This window comes from Poecilia reticulata, chromosome 18 (genome assembly GCF_904066995.2).
Source record: "Poecilia reticulata chromosome 18, P_reticulata-male-v2, whole genome shotgun sequence".
Taxonomy (NCBI): Eukaryota; Metazoa; Chordata; class Actinopteri; order Cyprinodontiformes; family Poeciliidae; genus Poecilia; species Poecilia reticulata.
The window spans coordinates 21555413-21575981 of record NC_088847.1 but is presented as its reverse complement, the minus strand read 5'-3'; the positions used below and the strand labels follow the sequence as shown (position 1 = coordinate 21575981).

The 20569-nt window shown below is 38.1% G+C and overlaps 1 protein-coding gene and 2 long non-coding RNA genes across 5 annotated transcripts in view; 2 read left to right on the top strand and 1 right to left on the bottom strand.

Annotated features, from left to right (window-relative positions):
• The window catches only part of nlgn2a (neuroligin 2a), a 249000-nt gene that overhangs the window by 49494 nt on the left and 178937 nt on the right, over positions 1–20569 (top strand). The window lies entirely within an intron of this gene.
• On the bottom strand, positions 11517–13208 carry LOC145548971 (uncharacterized). Its single transcript, XR_014084915.1, has 2 exons — positions 13093–13208; positions 11517–11946 (listed from the first exon to the last, which is right to left on the bottom strand). It is a non-coding gene; the product is annotated as an uncharacterized LOC145548971 (long non-coding RNA).
• LOC145548970 (uncharacterized) lies at positions 13669–14211 on the top strand. The gene is made up of 2 exons (XR_014084914.1): positions 13669–13897; positions 14128–14211. It is a non-coding gene; the product is annotated as an uncharacterized LOC145548970 (long non-coding RNA).

Here is a 20569-nt window from a genome sequence, read left to right as displayed (position 1 = left end):
TTTACCATTAAGATCCAATTATTTGTTGGACATTAGGTTTTCCAAAGGAGATTTGAAGTTTCTAGAAGACATTGCAACAAAATGAACAATGTAGATTTTTGGAAATCCTCTGGTCCTAAGACAATATACTGAAACGTTACACAAAAAGCTTTGGGTTTCTGGAAAGTAACCAGCAAATTTAAGTCAAAATGGAGTCAAAAGCCATTAGACAAAACAAAGTTGGTGAATGATGATGGCTGAGATCACTTTGAAAACAGTTGTATTTAGGCTGTGACTGTCTGTTTTTTAATGATTCAGGTGAAAAACAGAGCCACTCTAATGGAATTACTGAACACCAGACTTTAATAAAACATTCCTGAACATCTTGGAAACTAAGATATGCCTCAGGTTGTATTAGCAGAATCAGATAAACAATGAATAAGGTCAAATTAAAACATCTAAACCTTGCATATTTAAAACATCGCCTGCCATTTAATTGTTTTATCAGAAACAGTAGTCGATAGAAAGTCTATTGGACATGAGTCGATGCATTCAAGGACCAGTTCAGAGACATGTTTTGATCAACCATGCTAACAAGGCTATAAATAAAACATGAAAATACATGAAAATATATTTTACACCATAGTCTCCTGACAGTAAATAACTCTAACATACATTAAAAGAAAGAAAACAAAGTCTATTTAGCTGCTGGATGAGGCTTTAAGGGGGATGCTAATTTTAGCAATGATTAGCTGACCTAAAATTGTAGCAACTAGCGGTACCAAGCTACATAAGAACTACTAAATCAGTCTTACATTCTAACACGAACACTATTTAGACGCCTTCTGAAGCTGAATTTTATTCTGTGTAGCAAGAAGCTAACATCTAGCAGCTAAGAAGCTAAGGCTAATGCATTCCTAGTGACTAGCATAAATATGCTAACAGCCTCTCCAGACAATTGCAGCACCGCTTTGAAATCAGAAAAAAGTAGGATATAGCAGTATTACACAGAAAACAATAAACTAAACAATCAACAGAAATATAATAGCTGTGCTAAATGACTAGGCTAAGTGCGATTAGCAGTAAACAGTGGCGTTTTACCGTGGGGGTCACGGTGGGGTCATTGTTTGTTTCTCAGGGTTCAAAACAAAAGAATGAAGCAAACAAAAAAAAATTTTCATCATTTAATATATTAAGTGAGTCAGTTGTGTCTCCAGAGCTGCAGATTGCTAGGCATTAGCTTCGTAATGCTAACAATTAGCATGTATGAACTGTTAATGCTAGCTCACAGCTTTTCATTTCATCTTGTTGATGAAAACCAGAAACATTGAGTGATGTAATTCTCTGTGGCTTTGTTTCAGCTCAGTGTTTTGGTTGAAAACTCGTTAACATTTTATGCCCTGCTTGAAAATTGCTGCCATTGCGGGTTCTGTCTTTTAAATTAGCCAGTATCCTGCCTTTCCTGTGCTCGCTAAACAGCCCGATCTGAGTGGACGGCAGCTCGTTGCACGCCCCTCTAAGGCCTGAGCAAAGGGGAGAGAGAAAACTGAGAGAGATTACATGCTAATGTTCCACTGCAGAACCAGAAACGGTCAAAACTCGGATCACAGGCCCGTAAACATCTGTCTTTATTGATCTCATATTCTATGCTTTTTCTTTGGAAACAATGTCTATCAGTGTAATTATCTGAAAATCACAATAAAAAAGGATTTTTTATGGAGTGGTCTGCTGGCTTATTGGCAGCCCTGGTAAAAATCCTTTAAAAGGCGTAAAATATATGAATCTGTGACTGCAGCAGCATAATCCTACACTGAAAATAACAAATCCATGAAATCATGTTCAACACATTTACTGGCATCGCTAATGCAAACACTTTGTACATAATGGTTCATTCTTATTTCTGTGGGATTTGACTAAAAAGAAGGTGGATTTTGCAACCATTTCTGATAATTTGATCAGGATTAATATCTTGCTAAAAGACCAAAAGCCAAAGTTAAACAGGATTTGTATCTAAAATATCCAGATATATCAAAGAGTTTCTGATGCCATGCACTCTTACCGAAGTTCAAAGTGAGATGAAAAGTATTTAAAAACTGGCCCGCAGCATCACAGATCATCACAAAGCCTCGATTAAATCTATTTCACATAAATAAATGATTTTTTTACTTTTAACCACTGAATAAGTTGGATTTTTGCACATTTTGTTTATGTTATTGTGATTAAAGTGTTTATTTTAGATTTTTGCTTGCTAACGATGTGGCAACATGTTTTATTTACGACCGAACTAAAAGCAACAGAAGCCGCCATTTTGAGTGAAAACATGAGTACGTCTTCACGTTTCCTTAAATGTAGGTGAAACAAATATAGGCGGTTAGAACAGATCTAGAGGAAAAATGTACAATTTGTGCTTCTGAAGTCTTTACTGAATAATTGATCACTGATCATTAATGTGACACTAATTAAAGGCAGCAGACTCATTTATCAAGATGGCTGCCGTGGCTGCAGCAGCTCAGGGGAAAATCAACGTTGAAGTTGGTCTTGTAAGTGTTGTGTGTGTGTGTGTGTGTGTGTGTGTGTGTGTGTGTGTGTGTGTGTGTGTGTCCAGGTGTGGTGAAGAGATTGCGGTTTGGCTTTTTGTGAATTTACTAAACCACAACAACAAGGCAACAGAAAAACGTTAAGAGGGAGAAAAATGGAAAAAGTGAATTGTAAATCGATTAACAAACATTTAATCGATTTACACTTAATGGTTTATTAGATTACAATTAATCCCCATTGATTAACTAATAATGTCCACTTGGACCTTCTTTTATGGCGCGTTCACACCGAACGCTTCAAGTTGGACGTGTGTGCAGCAGGCGAACGTTGAGAGGAGCCGGTCTGTTTGTACAATGGCGGATGAAATTAAGGAAATGACACCAAAATATTATGTGGTGAAAGTTTCTGCAATCATAACGGAGACTCAGATGTCTTTCCTGAACATTTTGTGTTCAGTTTCCATTGATAACGACACGACGGTTGTTTCATCTCCTGGTTACTTTGATCAATAGTGGATTAAATATTGGGATTATCTGGGTTTTATTTACTGAATGTGGCCATTCGGCTTGTGCTTGAATATGCCGGATAATTCTCAAGTTTTGTGAGTTTCACAAGCTCTCTGGGCGCCAACGTGGGTCGCTATTAGTGCTGCTTTTGTCTTACCAGAGCCCAGTTTGACGACCTTTAACCCACATTGGTGCCTGCATCTCCTGGCAGGACACCAGCTACAGATCACTGTGTCACATAGCGGAGTTTCTCTGATTGGTTGACGCTCCGCATCGAGCGGCAGAAGTTCAGATTTTTCAACTCCAGCGTCAAACGCTGAAAACTCTTCAATCGGGCAGCAAAGTGAGCGACGACGTGCGTCTGCGTCGACTCTGAATTTAAACCAGGACCTTCAGATAACGTTTGGTGTGAACGCAACAATAGTGTTGTAGTTTGGCTGCCATCCAGAAGAGGGCGCTGCTGGTCATCCTGAGAGAAGCCAGTTGATACAGAATTAAAGATGGCGGCACCATACCAGAACGGGAAAGAGAAACGGTCCAAACAAAGTCCGATTTGGGGTTCTGTTATGAAATATAAACACTCAAGAAACTCCTAAATTTTCCCCTTAGTGCTCCTTCATGTCAGAGCAACGTCAACAAATTAGAAAACTCAAGTTTTTAATAAAATGGCCACTTATTAATTAACTCAACTTTAGATTAACTCATTTCTCAATAACTTGCATCTCTAATCCCTGGTAATAATAAAAACCTCTTAAAGGGTTGGATATAATAACAATAAATGCGCTAATCCTATTATGCTCTCCATTTCTTACCATCTTAATTAGCAATAAACACCATAAAAGCAGCAATAAAACAAAGAGGTTTGACGTTACCTCAAGCTACAAATGATACGGAAGCCTAATAATTTTAAAAATCCTTGCTTTTTCCTACTTTATTTATTAATTTAACCTTTAATTAACCAGGAAGTCCTTTCAGGATTACCGTCCATGTGCAGAAACCTGCTGTGCATCTGAAGCCTCAACACTTCAGCTCTTCATTTCAGGCGTTTTATTTCCTCCCTTTTGTTTCCTTCAGCACATTTTAATTCAGTCTTAAAGTAGTTAACGATAAGCGACGCTGTGCCGCCTCTGAAGGCTGCACCTCCCCCCGTAGGGCCCGGTTCTCCAGAACCGTGACGGCTGTTATTTCAGACGTCTCCCCCTTTCGCCGCGGGGCGCCATGTTTACGCTGCTCGTCGCATTAAGAGCAAGCGGCGGAATCGCGCCGCAGCCGACGGAGTGATATAAACGGGCGGGAATCGGAGTGAGCGGACATGTCAGCGAGCGTATTTCACTGCTTATGCGAGAAGTGCTGAGTGTTTTATGGATCTTTAATCCACATGCTGTGTTCTGGCTCACTGAGAAGGTGAAATAAAAACCACTGGTTCCTGAAAGGCTTTTCTTTTTTCCCCCCTAAATGCTGAAAGTGTTTGTAAGTGAAGGTAAATGGCGGCTCCTGGGTAGTTTAAAGTTATTCTTTGAGTTTCAATAAAGTGAAGAACAAAAACTGTTCATGTTGTTGCCCTAAATCCTGACCATCTATTATTTATCAATTGATATATTTATTGACTTTTCCTTAACATCCCAGTGGTACTGAAGGTTCTTCTCATAAATAATACAATTAATTTATATTTGATTTTGTTTGATCTTATTTAAATCCTATTTTGAACTTATTTTTACTGCGTATTTTAATATTGTGTACTTTTTTATGTTAAAATATGTAAGTGTCAACAAAAGCACCTACAAGTAAAATGCATTTTTATTATATTTATTAAAGTTACATTTAGTTTCTTTTATGAAATATTTACATTTTACATATTTTCAATGATTACGCCTGATGTTTAAGATGTTGTAAATCCCCGTCGGTGGAATTTCTGTGGCTGTAACTCCAAATTATTAGTGGAAAATCCACCTTTTTTCCATAGAGCATATTAAAATATTCAAAAGAAAATGCAGTTTGGGAAATTTAAATACTTTACACGATGCTACATGAACGTTTGTTGATGTGGAGTATTAGTGAGAGTGAAAGGATAAGCAATTGTTTCTTTCAATCAAGTTGGGAAAACAGTTAATTTCTTAACAAGTTCATCATTTTGCAACACGAATAGTTTAATAACAAGTGGAAAACATTTCTGAAAACTTCTGCATTTTTAGTATTCACAGATTTTCCTCTGAACTCCAGATTATTTGTGGAAAATTTGCATTTTCTTCAGAGAGCAGAAAGAAATATTGCTTAGGATACTGAAAATACCTTTTCCTAATTCTTCTTGACGTACTATTGGCTGATGCTCGCAAACCAGCCAATCCAGGTGCGCCATTTATTTTCCTTGGTGCTGATTGGCTGAATCACCAGAGCAGAAATAACGAATATTATAGATGTTAGCTTTTGTGCTAGCGCACATTATGATATATTTGTTGTTTTCACAATTAAAATAGGAAGTTATAAACATTGTTAGAGGAGATCTGAATACTGGGAGCCTCTTTACACATCAGGTAAATTAATATTTTTAAGCAAACATTCTGCTTTCGTTCCCAAACAGCGTTAGCTTAATAACAGTGATGATGGGTGGCTCTTTCTTTGCTCTCAACAGCATAAATATCTATTCTTCCTGTGTGGAAATGCTTTGCATATATTTTTATTTTTTTGTAAGCAAGTAAGAAGTGAAATAGGTTCCCTTTAAGCCAGCTGAGTGGCAGTGCGCATCAACAGGTGGGGGAGGGGTGGCTCTGTTTTGTTCTCCTATAAGCTGGAGCAAACACTTTTTTAAAGATTGACCACCAAGTGAAGAACTGTTGGTGTTTAAAGCTTAATTGTTCCCCATGTAAACACGGATAAATCAACATCACATTAAAAAACATTACAGAGGAAGAGTAATCAAAAACGCTGTTTTCATGAAGAAGGCTGAGCAGGAGCCGATAACATTTGTATTAATTTTAATAATTAGTTTTTCTCTGCAGCCTCCATTTTAAATCTGCCACGTTAGCCACCTGGTAAGTTGAAAATGGAGTCCAATTTCCAATTTATTTTCAGCTCGATTTGACTCCACATGTTCCTGCGATGAGGAGATCAGCGCTGACAGGGTTTCTGCCCAGGCTGCAGATTTAAAGAGCTGTAGTTTCGTTTCTTATTCTATGGTTTCCAGATCTGAGTAGGGATGGAAAAGGAAACAGAGTTCAACCGTTGTTCTTTGTCACTTTCTTTGCAAAATGAAACTTTTATAAAGTCTGTTCATTAACTGATGGGTAATATCTGGTCAATTTAATCATCTAATTCTTTATGGTGTTTAATGTAGAAAGATAAAAAGGAGTGTTTAGCAATATATGTCACTTTTGTCGTTCAACTTAACCCCATATTTCTGCAGCAATTCCCAAAAATAGATCAACAAAAAACAGGAAGTCTATATGAGAGACTGGATTAGTTTTCTACATCAGCAAATTCCTCATCTTAACAGGCAAGGAAATGAGAATTTTGCACAATTCTCATTTTGCAATGTCAAAAATGTGCTTCTACAAACTCGTATGCTTTTAAATACAGGATGTGCTTAGCAAAATCTACCTAGACATTTTTTGGTGTCTTTAAAATGAGACGTTTCAAAAACCCTCCGATGGCAAAGTTGCCGTTACCTAGCAACCTTCCCCTCCAAAAAAATCTAGCTTTTTCTTTGGCAATAAATTAATGATTTTTGTTTCAAGAATCATCCGAATATGACGTCACAAATTAGGACGCACTACCCAGCAAAGCCAAGCCTGTTACCTAGCAACCCAAGCAGAACTCAAACACTATTGGTTAGCTGGTTTAATCACTGTACGCGCTGTACAATGGCTGCTGGAAAAGACCAGTATTTCGTTGTGAACTTGGCATCCAGAAACCACTTGCTGCCTTCTTGTTGTTTTTTTTTTGCAGGAGGCTCCACTTGTGCTTTTCAAAGATTGCACAGTTGTATAACTGCACAGCTGTGTGCAGCCATTTTGCGACTGTAAATGTTGAGTTGGAGGGTGTGGCCAGCAGCTGTTTTTTTTTTTTTTTGATTTAAAGTGACAAGACGCCCTAAAACAGCTCAAAATAGGCAGAACCGATCAGACTGAAATCTCATTATCTAATATTGATTTAGTACAGAAAAAGGTTTTGTATAGGCCATCCTGACCTGGTCAACGAAGCATAATATATCACCTCTAACTGACCTGGTTGATATTTTCTAGTATTTTTCCTTTAAAAATCTCAACATTTGAGTCTGAACAAAGATGTCACTTAAGATGATAAATCTTTAGAAAGCGCTCTTTCGGCTCATCAGCTGTACAAGGCCTGGCAGGTCTTACGCAACTTATCTGTCAGTCCTGAGAAAACCTCAAATGTGGGTGATTTTTCTCAGCGGGGTTCATAATTAGGAGCAACACTTACAGAAGGTTGCTCAGTCGTTTTCCATTTTCCGAGCAGACTTTCGAGCGAAGACAGAAACGCTGCATGAATAATGAAGAGGAGCATGTAATCTGCATTTGTTTCTTATGAGAAAGAGGAGCGGGCGCGCTGCCTTGCAGCGGTTATAACAGGTAGCAGCGCTGTTGTTGATGCTGATGTGGCCTCCGAATGCATTTCGCCTCGGTTATATAACGCATTATGCTGCGTAGCTGGCGTGCGGCTATTTATAGAAACACTTTGATGTTAAAAACCGTGTGACACACAGACACAAAAACATCAATCCAGAAGCAAAAACATGACGGAAATAAGCTGAATAACTAATCGCTAACTTCTTCGGCTACAAGTGAAGCCGATTTTTATCGATTTGTCCACTGCGTCCTAACCACTTGTCCTAATCCTTCCCTATTTGGGTGAGTCAATCTTTCATCTCTCCGTCTTTAAGAGTCTGCTCCCTCCCCTCATATAGGCAGACTACCCACAGTCTGAGGTTCCTTTTGTTCATTTAAATACCTCAGAGTCCAGACATAAAAACCATTACAGGGCGCAATGTGGTGTGACGGCGTTTCTGATCAGCTGAAAAAAATAAAAAAAGGAAGTGAGAGGCATTAAGTCTCATTTTCTGGAGCTGCTCTGATAGAGTTTAACCAGCTGATTGCTTTGTTTAGAGCTGCAGTGATGCTCTGCCCACAGGTTTGATCGTTCCTGCTGAATTTTAAGCGGCTTCGCGGTGGCGATCCATCAGGTAAATTGAACATAAATTTACACGGCTGTTCTCTTTATGAACATAATAGCGATGTACATAAATAATTAGCATTATAAATTTAAAGTAGACGACTGTGAGTCAAAGAAATTGCACTCTATACTTTTTTTTTTGTCTCCAGTGCAGTCAAAATGGAGGTTATTTTTATTCACAAGCAGCAATTTAACATAATTTATTGGCGTTGCTGTGCAAGTTTGTCACAGTTGGGGAAGCAAGAAATTAATTTCTGCTTTGCCTGCAAAATCTTTTAAAGTCTTTCTGTAGATTGAGGCAGCCAGGTTTGCATCGTCAGATCTATAAAGTTTCCACTCTTTAGGGTGATAACATCAACTTTATTGTCAATCATGTAAAATTACTTTGGAGCTAGTTGTTATTACATAATTGGCAAAAGCAAAAAAAACCCCAAAAAAACAATAGTTTTAAGAGAGCAAGTTGAAGTTGTTTAACCTCTTTGTGTTCAAGTAGAACCTCAGATTTTTGTACAAGACTTTAAATCAACCCAAAGTTACAGTTGAAACCAAAAAATGGTTGGACATGCTAAATGTTTTGCTAAAGTTATTTGCAATTAGCAGTGCGAGTCAATCAATTTTTAAACATTTTTTACATTTAAGCTGTTTCACCATGTTCTGTAAAATGTTGTATTGTTGCACTTATTTTATTTAAAACCTATGGGAGCCATTTTGGATTTCATGTTAGGGTTGTCAGTAGTTGCGTTTCCATTGACTATATACCTGCACAAATTGGAATTATGAAAACAAATTTGCTTAATAAAAACATGTACATTTAAAAAAAATTGATTTTTTTTTTTTAAATGGCACTAGGATGAGATGTTTGTTTTTTTTTTGGCTGTATTAAAAATGTTTTTTTTTTTTGCAAAACTGCAATGGAAACACTTATTTTCCATCACTCTAATCATGCGATCAACAACTGGATGTTACTACTGGCTGAAATGACGAAGAAGACGACAGGAAGTGGTGGAACGCTGATGGCGTGGCGGGTTTTTTAATGACTTATCACGTGAACAAACTTACTCACCTGTGATTTTAATTGCGTTTCTTAATTTATGGAAACACCTGAATTGCATAATTGTGTTTTTTCAACATTAGTGGAATACAAACAATGATTTCCGCACATTTATAATGAAACCGCAGCTAATAAAACCATTAGACGACAAGCCCAAATCCTGATGTTGAAAGAAATCATAATTTTCAAATAAATAAAAATATGTTGTTTCTTCACGTGTTTATTAGCACTTTTAAGCACAGAATTAAAAAAATATGGAAGGTAGAGAACAGATTAGCAAATCCTGAAAAACACATTTCTTAAATTTGTTCACCAGATCAACATTATTTGGTATTTTAAAGAATCAATGATGCGTCAGGTTAGCATGTAGCTTCAGTGAGTATTATCTAACAAAGCTATCTGAGAATCTGTATTTATGCGTTTGACAGATGCTTTTACTGAAAGTGACTTACAGATGGGGATGTAAAAATGAAGTTAATATCTAAGCCAAGAATAGGCCACTTAGAAGGAAAACCACTTGTCAGGTTCTATCAGAGGTGACGGAGGTGACAGCGTAGAAATAGTCTGCAGGCGTAGAGGGGAATGCACATAGAGCTACTGCACTAGATCAGGTAGGGACGTTCACACATGGTAGATGTTGATGTGGAATAACTACAACTGTTTTGGTTTCCTTATATTTAAAAACTGATTTATAAGTCAGTCATTCCAATGATATGATGATATATCACCCATAAAATAACACATGCAGTGTTAAACATTGAATTTTTAAAAAAACTCTTTACGTCATCTTTTGCTTAGAGCTACTTTCGAAAAGCATTCTTCAAGAAAATATGTTTAAATACTGAAACCTTAAACAAAAAGGCCTTCTTAGCTGGTGACATTTCAGCCTATAGCAAATGTTATAAAGCCAGCCATTCAAATCCAAACATTTTCACGATTTTTCACACTGGCGTGCTCATCTACACACAAACCACAACAAAAAAGAAAAACTATCTTTATGAATAAACATTTATCCAAAATGAGCATTTACAGAATCAAACACTGATGTGTTAGCAGTGCATTTAGCTAAAAAAAATAAATAAAAACACATTATTGCTAACTATGTTTATCAATGTTCTTGTAATTTAAAAACAATTACTAGCATTATAACCTGGATATGTTTGCCATTAAAATGTCATATTTGGCAAAAAAAAAGTACATTGCTTAAAAATGGATGTTCAACTCAATGCAGTTCATTTATTTGGTATGGATTCACACTTCTAGGCATTTTACAGATAAAGTCAATTCAATCAACTCATTAAAACAGATACCAAGTCAGTTGCGTCTATTCCAGTTTGATCTTAGTTAAGAAACAATGCAGTCGAGTTCAGTTTATTTTATAAAGTGGTTACAAACAGTTTGCATTGAGCCACTGACATGCAGAGTCCATGTTGTCATGGAAAATGAATCTAAATACAGCAGTAAACTGATGACATTTTGTATTTTAAAATTGTAGTAAAGCTATTTAATCTATACAGTGTAACATAATCTAATTTAGCAAGCTAATGTTAGCGTTTAGCAAAAAATGTTTTGAAAAATACCTTCATACTTTTAATGTAAACAAGACTAAACTGTTGATGTTGTGAGGGTAAAAAGCTACGATGACTGATAGTGAGTAATCTATTCAATATTAGCAGTTTTAGCATCCTAGCATGTTTATTTCAGCATTTAGCAAAAATCCTAAAAATAAAACTTCATTCATATCCAGTATCAACATTTTTAGCGTCCTAGCATGCTAATATTAGCATGTTTCCTCTTTAAGTTCTTTAACAGTTTTGTGATAAACTACATTTATAGGTTTCATGATGCGTTTCGGCTTCCAGCACTGCCAGTGTTAATTAAGCATAAGGCAGCAGCATCGGGCTCACTGCAGAGCCTGCAGTAATGTTGTGTTTTTATCTCCTTTTTATTAAGAGAACCACATGTCGTTTTCCCTCTATGTCGACCATATGCTGCGCTAGCCACCTGCTACTCCACATTTATGTGTTTGAATCAGCATGTTATGACCTCTCTGAAGCATGTGGCAGCCTTTAAACAAACATCTTGATAGCCCAGCACTGAAAAACCTTCTTTTTTTATTCGGGAAAATATAACGCATTTAGCACTTACCAACTCCTTGGATTACACAAACAAGACGCCCAAATCAATCTTGATAGGTTTGTATCTTTAGCAGCTTTCCATGTGGACAAGATAATGAGAAAAACAGACAGCTTGGAGACGTGGCACCAGAAATGTGAACGTTTATTCACTTGATTTATGACTCTCCAGCTGCATTTGCAGGCTCCTGGTGACTTTAAATGAAAGACCAGTAAACACTGCGCAGTTTTAAACCTCATTTCAAATATTCCCTCACAAGTTTAGCTCTAAAATAAACTCATTCAGCGCCACAATCCTGCCGCACGAGTTCGATCCGAGCCATTAAAATGGCTGACGAGAGCGGCGACGGCGGTGGAGGAACAGGAAGGAGCGCGTCATTGACAGCTCCCCAAACCGAGCTGCCTTTCAAGATACCACAGCAACCGCAGCAGCCAAAAAAGATAAGGCTCCAGCCAAGATATCAAACGACATCAGCCATTAGCAGCCGCCATGCGCAAACACTTTTCGTCACGAGGCGCTGCGAGACGGCCCAGGGCCACCTCGGGGCGTCTGAAACACAGAGAGCACAAACAAAACCTGCAAACTAAAACAAAAAAGACAACGCTGCATCAGTTAGCTGTGTCCTCCTTTTACTGTACACTGGTACAAAATCCAGGTTTAATACGTTTGACACGTCTCTTGGGAAAAACACGTGATGCGGGTGGAGATTGTCTTACTTGTTGTTGCGTCATTATTTATTGCGGCGCCCCGGCGCGAGAGGAGAGGAGGCGGGGATACCTTGAAGAGTAGTTCTGAAAAGCCTGACGCAAAATCTTTCACTTTTTAGCAAATTAAACTATCCCACAAATAAAATTGAACATTAATTACATGATTACGTTCTAGAAGGCTCTTTTAAAAATGATCAGCCAGCTGTTAAATGACTCACAGAGAGGACTAATTACAGGGGAATTATGGCCTCTTTTTTATCACGCACCTGCTGATTTCTATCATCAGTTCACCTTTTAAATTAATGTAGCCGAAATACGCCTAATATCGTACATTTTCCTTCTTTTTTCCCCTCATCATTTTATGGCCTGTCAAGGTAAAAAAAAAAAGACAGTACTCCTTTTCTCAAGTTCTGCTATTTTATATATCGGCGGATAATATAAATGATAAATGGAAGAAAGACAAACTGAAAAAACTAAGCATAGCCTTGCTGTTTCCACAGGATTTAAGAGTTTCTGATAAAGATATTTATATTTGCAGGCAACAGTTTTTGTTGGTGTGAAGCTTTAAGGTGTTTATTAACATAACGCCAAAAGTTTATTTCCATCAACCTGGGAAGTTTATTTCTAAACATGTTCGTCATTTTGGAACAAGAATAACAAACGGGAAACATTAAAGACAACTACAAGAGGGGATTTTTCTGTGGACTCTTAATTATTTGTGGAAAATTCACCTATTTGTGTAAATATATACAGATCGTATTCTAAATAAAATACAGACAGTTTCCAATGTTTGTATTAATAAAAGGATTATTCAAATATTCACTAATTTCAACCATTCGCTGGCAGTTTTGGTCCCTAAATGTTGAAGTTAAGCCTGAAAAATATATCACAATTTAATAATTTCATACCAGTCAGTATCAATAACTATTGATTATTATTTTTTGTTTTAAATAAGTGAAATACAGCCGAACTGGTGGCGTAACCTCACCTGTTTTATCCACAGTTTTCTCTCAATGCTGTTTATTTTTTAACATTTTTAAGAGGAATCTTAAACTGCCACTGTGGCAGTTACTCAGCAGGTCGTTGCTAGGTAACCAAAGGACGAGCGAGTTGCTAGGTAACCGAAGAGTGAGAGAGTTAGTGAATTCCGCTAACATAGCTTAGCTAACAGTGAGCTGTTGAGAGAGAGGCTAAAGTTTCTCCTCTGCCTTAATCTCCCAGAATGCTTTGTGGTTCTTGATCGGAGTTCAGGGAATATTCTGCATGTCAGACTTATTGTCTATTGATATTGATCATGTGTCTATAACTATTTATTTTGTTATTGATTTATTGTCCAGACGTCTGGAACAAGGTTTTTCAGACAGAGGAGACCAAAGTTGAATTGTTTGAGCATAATTCTCATCAAACAGCAAATTAGCACTAAAAACTAATATTGTTTTTAGTACAAAACTAGTACTATAAGGCGTCTTCTGGGATTTACTTCACCTGAAGGTAGTTCTGCAATTTACCAAGCCTTATGTACATAGTGCTAATTGTACTGAGTTTTGCACACAAAGATTTTCGCTTTGTGTGTGTAACCTGGTTGTAATTCTCTTTTATTATAATTACACAAAATGTCTTCTTTTGGTTATTTGTCTTGTTCCTTATCTTACTGAAACACCTCTGTCATTGTTTTAACCGTGTTATTTTAAGATCGGAAGCCCCTCCCTTTTATTTCTTCTTCTGTGGTATTGTCTTTAAATTGTTTGCGCCCCTTAGCCCCTCCCCTTTTGACATGTTGTCCTGCGGGAGAGGTGTGCGCTTTTCATTTTTCCATCTAAATACATTCAGTTTATTTATAGATCTATTAAGTTAATTTTTGTTTTATACTTTTGTTTGGTGTCGGACTTGGAGCGGGCAGCCTATAACACGGTTGTTTTGTCTGTATTTTCGTCAGGTATGTTGTACAAAAATGTTTATTTAGTTTTTTTGTAAGTTGTGAGAGGTGTTCGCGCGCCTTTTGACATGTTGTCCTGCGGGAGAGGACTTGGAGCGGGCAGCCTATAACACGGTTGTTTTGTCTGTATTTTCGTCAAAAATAAACCGAGAATCATCCGCTTGAAAGAAACTGTGTCACGGTCCATTCACTCAAAAACCAGCACAACGCAGAAAAGGATCCGGTTACACTTGGTGCCGTGACCCGGATGGGAGTCGGTAATTTTGTTCTTAAAACTTTAGGATTTGATTTAAATTATTTGAAAACCCAGTAAAGTCCAGATCTGTTATTATATCCTGATCAGATGGGGACAGAGTATCCAAAAAGTTTTACTCAAGTAAGAGTAGCACTACTTCAACATATTTTTACTCAAGTAAAATTAAAAAGTAGTCATCCAAGACATTGTTCGAACAAGAGTAAAAAAATGTATCCTGATTCATAATTGAATGAGGGTGTACTTAGTTTTTGGCCTGACAGGAGAGCGTGACGCCATAACTTCAGCCTGACGGAGCGCGGATCTCGTTCTGGATGACAGGAACATTCTTCCTCTTCGCTCAGGTCACTACGGCGCATCGCTGACGGCGCTAGATTCATCATTCTCCTCATAACGCCGGATATGAATCACGCTCGCCGCGCCGAAGGAATTGCTTAAGAGTTGTGAGGTTGTCCCGTTCCTCATCCATTTCCTCTCATCCATTTGTCTCTGTCTACCGCAGGTGTTTTCATTTTATTTATTTTTATACGTTTTTCATAATCCTCAAATTTACTGTCATCAGCGTGGAGCCGCTGAGGGTCTTAACTTTACAAACAAGACGAAGATTAAAACGCACAAAGAGGCAGACGGCTGAGCTCATCACGACACAAGAGTGAGGTAATCACTTCGTCGAAGGCGCGCGCGTCTTTAGCCGCCGACAGCCGTGACCGCGCTGCGTTTGCAGGGCGAGTTTTGGCGCCAAGCGTTACACGTCTCTCCTGAAAAGACGCTGCACGCCTCATTACTGTGGCGCTCAGACATTTAGCTTCACCTGAGAGTGATTAATGTTCTGCAGCTTCTTAGTTTGGGGGAGATTCATGTTCTGTTGCAACCTAGAAAAGCAGAATAATCTGTTTGTTTTTGACATCTTGTTGCCTACTTCATGTCGTCAAACAGGTTCTATTTTAGTGCTTTAGTGAAATTAATTGCACAATGTATTATTTAACAAAGGAGGCAATAACTTCCCCAGGTTCATTTGAAGTGCTTTTTAAAAGTAATACATAATAATAACATTAGTTTGCCTCTATACAGATTTAGATTTTTATTGCAATATTTTTTGGCACCATTCTGATCATGTTAAAAAATTATTTATTAGCCTTTTTTTTAGGTAATTGTACGTCTGAGACAGCATTAATAATAACACAAAACACAAATATTGTTCTTAAAAACATTCATATTTGAAATGTGCTTCTCCAGGATGCCACTTAGTAAAAAAATTGTGATGTCTGTATTTTTATTCATGAAAATGATGCATACTTTTCTTCAAATCATTTTGCTAGCAAATCATTCTGCAGAGAAATGACAGGGAAATGTTTGCAGTGTCCCAGTTCCCATTCCTCCTCTATAGAAATCCTCTGTCAGCTCACGTGTGCAGCTCTGATATTCACACGCTTCAGACATGAAACCAGACTGTTGTCTCTGTTAAAGTCTGTGTGAAAGCTAAAAGTGAGCGGCTTCTGTAGCATACGTAAGTAATTGCTGTAATTTGAAAACAGATTTCTTGTGTCGCCTTCATCTCTCTGGTTCTGTGGCACTTGGGAGAAAATTGTCTGAAAAAGACAGATTTAATGGTTTCACTTTCTATTTTCTTTATACAAACTTCTGCTTTGTGTAGAATGTGCCTGTGAACTGATGACTCTAATGATGCTGAAAAACTTCTCCCATAACTAGAGATGTGCCGGTCAGGTTTTTTCCTGCCGATTCCGATCACCCATGAGGGCCGATCACCGATACCGATCACATAATTATAATTTTTTTTAATCATAAGCACTACGGTTACATTATATGGAGAAAGGAACCATAAATTCATCTTAATTTAGACAAAAACTTGTTTTTAATAACTTTTTCCAAGAAAATTGTGCAAATTGTACTGCTATCAATAATACTATCTTTAACAGACTGATAACATATAAAGGCTCTGAAGAGGCTAAATAATGCAAAGAGTCTAAATAAAACCTCTCAATGTTGCCAAAAGATTCAAGTATAAAACTTAACATTCAAAGGCAAATACAGGATCCATTACAATAAACAATCCTGAGTTACTGAATGAAAACTTCCTGTTAGCATGGCGGCTAGCTGATTACTGCTAGTTCTGAGTGGCTGTTTCTGACTGAGCGAGTAATTATGCAGAACAGGGAGGAGATCGATTATTTTTTTAGAGATTATCTTTCTCATGTTAGGACAGCGAAAGTTTTAATACGTATGTAAAATTTATTTTTTTAGGTTAGAGATGCTGCAGCTTTAAACAGAGGTTCGGTGTGAGAGTCACTACCAGGTGGAGCAGAAGCAGCGCTCTGTCTGTCAAATAACGCTGCTACCTGTAGCGTAGCAGCGTTTCAACAGTGAGAGCAGAAGCAGCGTCTTACATCGCAGCTCGAAGACTTAAATAATTTTGCGGGTTATTTGTTTAGCTTTCTGACAGTCATGCTAATCCGGGTGAGTGTTTGTAGCTGCGCTGCTTTACCTGCTATCTGATCCTCCATATGTCTTTTTTACTGCAGTGAACCTCGATGTAGCCAAACTCCGTCAAGTATGCAATTGTTCTTATGTCGTATTAGCTTCGTTGTGTTGATGCATTTTGATGTGCTTCAAGCTTCCGCCACAAAACGCAAACTTCCCCATTCACTCAGTGCGTTATAGTTCAACATCGCTTAGGATTCGTTGCTGCGCGTTTGCGCAGTGTGAAGGAAAGAGGAGACCAGCTGCATAAGCAGGCTGTGAAATGAGATGCAGGTGATCGGTATCGGCAACAAGAGCCAATGATCGCCGATCACCGATCATACACTTTTTCACGGAAATCGACTGATTATGATCGGTGGCCGATCGTTCGGCACAGCTCTACCCATAACCTTTTTGCTGCTGCTTGTGTGGTTTAAATGAGCTGCCAACAGTTCTACACCTGGAGTCTGGAGTGAGTGAACCAGACGAGTTGGGATTTAATGGAATAAAAAAAGAGTGATTAACACAAAAGATAAAAGCGAATTAGGTCTGTCTGGAAGGAGCGTTCAGCTGCACTGATAATGAAGTTAACAAAGAAACCTGCTGCTGCTGAACAAGAGATTTCTCCACCAGATTACATCTGGATTACAGCGGGAATCTGTGTTTGCTTTAAACTGGGACTCATTTTAATCCAAGGTGTTCCACTATTGGAGAAGAAAGTGTAACAAAATGATCGTCTTTTTCTCATTGGTTAAACGGACCATGTTGAAGCTTCACACCGATCGATAACGGCCCGATCGATGGCTGTTTTGCCAAATAACCCCTCACACATGACGGGCTCTAAACAATCTCAAATTTAGCTAAACTCACTCCACACGAAGAGCACAAGATAAAAATCAATTTAATTCACTCCGTGTCTTGGATTGGATAAAGAGAAAATGAGAGTAAAATGGATATAATTTAATCCAGTAATGTCTAACATGAGGAAAAACAGGTTTAGATATGCTAGAAATAAAACAAGAGGATTTATTTAGTTGTTATATGCTTCATTTGTGTGAAACAATCTGGATATTTAGATGAGGGATTGTTACGTTTTGCTTTTTAGTCACTTCTACTTGTTTGTTAATTATTAAAGCATATTTTCTTGATTGCTTCTCTGTGCTGTTAAATGCATTAAATAAATATTTTTGTTGATTTTTCTTTTGCTTAATGTGTTAAACATTCAGTTTTTGCTGTTAAAATACAATTAAATTCCTTGTAGAGGGAAAATGATGTGAAGGTTTAATGAAGTCAACAGTACCACGTCACCTGCAGAAAGCAGACTTGATCCTTAAAAAAAGAAAAGAACAATACAGTTTTCACTTCATAACTTAAGACCTATTAGTTATGGATGTAAATGACAAGAAATCCATAAGTTGTTTTATCTAAAAATATTCAGTTTGATACCAAACAGCTTTGACTGTAATTATTAAATCTAATATTGGTGTAGAGCAAAAAAAAATCTATCATTTTGCTTTTTCATTATTTTTGTCAAAATATAGTTGACGCTGTTAATGAAACACAATTGAACAGATGCATCTAATAAAGAAACTAAAGGAAAGTTTACAAATTTTACGCTGCAAAAGCAAAATTTTGCCAAGTTTTGGTCAAGTTTCTAGTATAAACATCTTTTTTGTTAAGTTAATAATTGTTGAATATTGATAAAAATGTTCTAGTAAAGAGCTTATAACAAGACATTGCTCCCATGTTGTGAGTGAAATCATCTGCCAGTGGAACCAGTACGTTTTTAAAACCAATATTAAGAAATTATTTACTTAAAACAAGCTCCCATATCTTGCTGAAAAGTTACCTGTCCGTCATTTTTGTCTCATTTCAAGTGTACTAAGATATTTACTATAGGTGTGTCGATCGATCGGCCACCGATCATAATCGGCCGATTTCCGTGAAAAAGTGTATGATTGGTGATTGCCGATCACGGTCTCTTGTTGCCAATCACACAAACCAATCACCTGCATCTCATTTCACAGCCTGCCTGTGCAGCTGGTCTCCTCTTTCCTTCACACTCCGCAAACGCGCAGCAACAAATCCTAAGCGATGTGGAACTATAACGCACTGAGTGACTGGGGAAGTTTGTCCTAACATGAGACAGATACTCTCTAAAAAAATAATCGATCTCCTCCCTGCTCTGCATAATTACTCCGCTAAGTCAGAAACAGCCACTCAGAACTAGCAGTAATCAGCTAGCCGCCATGCTAACAGGAAGTTTTCATTCAGTAACTCAGGATTGTTTATTGTAATGGATCCTGTTTTTGCCTTTGAATGTCAAGTTTTATACTTGAATTTCTTTGGCAATGTTGAGAGGTTTTATTTTGGCTCTTTGCATTATTTAGCCTCTTCAGAGCCTTCATATGTTATCAGTCTGTTAAAGATAGTATTACTGATAGCAGTACAATTTGCACAATGCCTGTTTTTTTCTTGGAAAAAGTTAATAAAAACTATTTTTTGTCTAAATTAAGGTGAATTCATGGTTCTTTTTTCCACATAATGTAACCGGTAGTGTTTATAATAAAACCCCCCCCAAAAAACCAATTATGTGATCGATATCGGTGATCGGTATCGGTGATCGACCCTCATGGGTGATCGGTATCGGCAGGAAAAAACCTGATCGGCACATCTCTAATATTTACTCTAGAAACTAGAGTAAATAGCTTACTCTAGTTTCTAGAACACTTTGTTCACTGTGTTTTTGCAGTGAAAGCTTCATCATTTTCACTCCTTTGCTCGTCATCGTTCTCTCCTCCCTCCTCCTGCCTCCCTCCATCTTGGCTCGTCATTACGGCGGCGGCTCTTTGTGCATGCCGCCGGAGTCACAGGTGGAGTCGGTGTGTCTCAGAATGATACGTCTCTCCTTCAGAGCGTGTGAATGAGACGATCCACCTTGCAGCGCCCTCCCTGCCTCCCTCCTCTCACCCCCGCCGCCACCTTTCTGCACACTTCCACTCGTATAAAGGAGTCAATTTGTCAGAGATGTCAGGGGTGCTAAGGAATAGCCAGCTTCTTGCCATATGCCCATGTGTGTGTGTGTAGCGTTGGTGTGAAAGTGGATGTGCCAAGTGTGCTAAAGAGACAGCGACACGTACTAAAATTATATACCTTCTTTATGAGGAGCTATAGAGCGTTTTTGGTTGCCTCTGTTCTGCCTATCGAGGTGTTAAATGTGTTAATTAATACACAACAGCTCTGCTGGATGTGTGTGTGTGTGTGTGTGTGTGTGTGTGTGTGTGTGTGTGTGGCTCCTTCTTTTCATCTGCTGCCTGAAGAGTGTGATGACCAGTCTATTTGACAGGCGTTCCAGTCACAGCGGTTGCGGCGGCCGGGTCACCGGAGTTAATTATTCCCAGCGCTCGGCCATCACACTCGGCGCCACGGATGCGCTCAAACACTCGTCTCAGATGTGGACATGAAGGAGAAACACGCACGCACACACGCACGCACGCACACACTGTTCCTGATTTAACCCGCTGCTTTCTGTAAGCGTACAGAACCGAACCTCTACGTCCAAATGATTCATGTTTACCAGGACGGGATGTGGGGAGTGAAACGATCTCTGCTGCTGCTGCATCATCTTGTGTGGTTTAAATCGAAAACATGAAATTTCACTTTATATGGTTTCCTGGAGTCGGTTGGACAAAAGATGGAGGACAAAATAAACCTGCTTTCTTCATCAAACATCCTGCTTGGACTTAGGGATTTTATGATAAAATCTGTATTATTTTACGTTGAAGAGCAGATACTCCT